This window comes from Rhincodon typus, chromosome 25, assembly GCF_021869965.1.
Source record: "Rhincodon typus isolate 14 chromosome 25, sRhiTyp1.1, whole genome shotgun sequence".
Classification (NCBI taxonomy): Eukaryota; Metazoa; Chordata; class Chondrichthyes; order Orectolobiformes; family Rhincodontidae; genus Rhincodon; species Rhincodon typus.
The window spans coordinates 26,708,376-26,712,160 of NC_063356.1; the positions used below are offsets into that span (position 1 = coordinate 26,708,376).

The 3,785-nt window shown below is 45.4% G+C and overlaps 1 pseudogene; it reads right to left on the reverse strand.

Annotated features, from left to right (window-relative positions):
* Positions 1-2,201: 2,201 nt before the first annotated feature.
* LOC125486041 lies at positions 2,202-2,711 on the reverse strand (annotated as a pseudogene).
* Between the last annotated feature and the right edge of the window lie 1,074 nt (positions 2,712-3,785).

Consider the following 3,785-nt stretch of genomic DNA (forward strand, 5'->3'; position numbering starts at 1 on the left):
CACCGACTCCCACAGCTACCTAGAATACACCTCCTCCCACCCACCTTCCTGCAAAAATGCCATCCCCTATTCCCAATTCCTTCGCCTCCGCCGCATCTGCTCCCAGGATGAAGCATTCCACTCCCGTACATCTCAGATGTCCTCGTTTTTCAAGGACCGCAACTTCCCCCCGTCAGTGGTCGAGAACGCCCTCCACCATGTCTCCCGCATTTCCCGCAACTCATCCCTCACACCCCGTCCCCGCACTAACAACCAATAAAGAATCCCCCTCGTCCTCACGTACCACCCCACCAACCCCCGGATCCAACGCATCATCCTCCGACACTTCCGCCATCTGCAATCCGACCCCACCACCAAAGACATTTTTCCCTCCCACCCTTATCTGCTTTCTGGAGGGACCACTCTCTCCGTGACTTCCTTGTCCGCTCCACACTCCCCTCCAGCCCCACCACACCTGGCACTTTTCGCTGCAACTGCAGGAAGTGCTACACCTGCCCCCACACCTCCTCCCTCACCCCCATCCCAGGCCCCAAGAAGACTTTCCACATCAAGCAGATGTTCACCTGCACATCTGCTAATGTGGTATACTGCATCCGCTGTTCCCTTTGTGGCCTCCTCTACATCGGGGAAACCAAGCGGAGGCTTGGGGACCGCTTTGCAGAACACCTACGCTCAGTTCGCAATAAACAACTGCACCTCCCAGTCGCGAACCATTTCAACTCCCCCTCCCATTCCTCAGACGACATGTCCATCCTGGGCCTCCTGCAGTGCCACAACGATGCCACCCGAAGATTGCAGGAACAGCAACTCATATTCCGCTTGGGAACCCTGCAGCCCAATGGTATCAATGTGGATTTCACAAGCTTCAAAATCTCCCCTCCCCTACCACATACGAAAACCAGTGTAGCTTGTCCCCGCCTCCCTAACCTGTTCTTCCTCCCACCTATCCCCTCCTCCCACCTCAAGCCACACCCCCATCTCCTACCTACTAACCTCATCCCGCCCCCTTGACCTGTCCGTCCTCCCTGGACTGACCTATCCCCTCCCTAACTCCCCACCTGCACTCATCTTTACTGGCTCCATCCCCGCCTCTTTGACCTGTCTGTTTCCTCTCCACCTATCTTCTCCTCTATCCATCTTCTATCCACCTCCCCCTCTCTCCCTATTTATTTCAGAACCCCCTTTCCCTCCCCCATTTCTAATGAAGGGTCTAGGCCCGAAACATCAGCCTTCCTGCTCCTATGATGCTGCTTGGCCTGCTGTGTTCATCCAGCTCTACACCCTGTTATCTCAGATTCTCCAGCATCTGCAGTTCCTACTATCTCTGCAGAATATCGTGTTATAGTCACCGAGAAGGTGCAGAGAGAGAGAAAGATCATAATTAACATTTGAGAGGTCTGTTCAAAAGTCTAATAATAGTGGGGGAATGAGAGTGTTCTGGAATTTGTTTGTACATATTCAAACTTTTATATCGTCCACCTGATGGAAGAGGGTGGTAGTGCATATAACCAGGGTAGGAGGGGGTCTTTGATTTTGTTAGTTGCTTTCCTGAGGCAGTGGGAAGTATAGATGGAATTATTGGATGGAAGGCTGGTTTGCATGATAATCTGCGCTATGTTCATGACACTCTGCAGTTTCTTGCAATCTTGGGAAGAGCAATTGCCATACCAAGCTGTGATGCATCTGGATAGGATGCTTTCTATGGTGTATCTATAAAAATTGGCAAGAGCCTTCTGAGGGAGTAGAGATGTTGTTGTGACGTCTTGACCGTTGCATCGATGTAGGTAGACCAGGACAGATTGTTGGTGATCATCACTCCCAGGAACTTGATGCTATTGATCGTCTCCACCTCAGTACCATTGATGTAGACAGAGACCCTCCACTCAGCTTCCTGAAGTCAATGAGCAGCTCCTTCATTCTGTTGACGTTGATGGAGAGATTGTTGTCTTTACACCAAGCCATGATTGTTCAGAATCTGTTTTGACTCTCTTTGACCTCCTTAAAGATGTTGTCTTCATCGTTTATTCTGTATCTTTAACTTCTGGAACTTTTTCCTTGTTACATAACCACTATTTCTCAAAATGTTTCCTTTTGCAGGATCATTTGCTTAAGGTTTAGTGAAGTTGTTGTGTTTTCTCAGTCCATAAAATTTATTCAATGGTTACTATCGGAAAGAGTTGAGCATCTAAAAGAGTGGTATGTTATTTGCAGAGTAATTTGTATTTGCTCACATAAATGCCATCTAGGAACTTAGGAATATCCTTCTTTTCCATTGTTGTTGCTTGCTGCAGTTCAATAACATTTCCCTCAAGAATAAGCTGATATTTGTGGGCCTAGGGAACTGTACATGAAACACCTGGCTTCAAACAGACTCAGTGAATATGCTCCAAGAAGATTATGGATTTCTGCTAGAGAAGTGGACATAGACTGATCTCATCTTGTAACGGAAGCCAAATGTGATGACCCTGGATTGTATTCTGTACATGACTACACATTTTCTACACTGTGGCCAGCTCTTTTCTGTTACCACACCATCTGTCAACTCAAAACTACATTCTCTTCATGCCGCTAAGGCTGAGTTCTAGGATAATGTGATTAAATTCCCTGTGCGATGTTCCTCAAGGCCCCTTTATAATGACTGTACAACCTTTCAAAATCATATCAACACTGTCAGGAATGTTAACAATCTGGTTGCTGAGAATAGTTTTCATTCTCACTCGTAATATTCTCCGAAGTTTCCCAACTGGCTAATTTATAGCACTCATCTCCTCCTGCTGGCCTTTTGTTACACTCAGGTTTCTGTTTGGAGCTGCATCAAGCATTGTTGATGATGTTGATTCCCACTTTTGGTGGGCTTTTGGGACGGTGATAAAGCAACTTGGTGTCTACCATCTGACAGTATCAGAAGAATTCCTGTTGTTTCCTTATAGCATGGACTGATTTTGTGCTCTGATTTCTGCCTGCATAGAAAATTGCATTGCCTGTTCCAATGCTAACTCCTCCTTGGATTGAAGAAAGCTTCTCATCCCTCTTGTTGAACATTATCGGTCTTTATTTAATTTGTCCTTCACATTCCATACCTGAAACATTCTTTTAGACAACATAAATCCATTAAAATGGCTTCTTATTGATTCTTCCAAACACCGAGTTCATTGATTAAATCACACCTGCACTGTCACTACATTTTCAGGGGGAGCTAAAAAAAACGTATCAATGCTTTAATCATTACATTATTCTTCATTATATTTTCTTTCATGCTTTATCTTAGCAGAATATCTTTAGCTGTTGGTCCTACAGCATATAAAGACATGCTGCTGCTTCACATGTAAGTCTGAAGCTCTTATATGGCACTGAAATGACCATTTCCAGGGCTCCCACTTTTGACCTGATTATGGGCCTTCCATGTGAGATAATGGCAAGATCTCTACCAGAGTTGCCATCATTGTGATCTACTGTGTCTGACTTGTGGTCTAATGAGATTTATGTAAATAATTTTGCAGTAACTGAACACATAACTGACATCAGTAAAAGACAGCAACACCAACAGAAGTTGCTGGAAAAGCTCAGCAGGTCTGGCAGCATCTGTGAAGAAAAAATCAGAGTTAATATTTCAGGTCCAGTGACCCTTCTTCATAACTGTTCGGAGGAAGGATCACCGGATCCGAAACGTTAACTCCGACTTTCTCTTCACAGATGCTGCCAGACCTGCTGAGCTTTTTCAGCAACTTCTGTTTTTGTTCCTGATTTACAGCATCCACAGTTCTTTGGTTTTTAGTTTGTAAAAG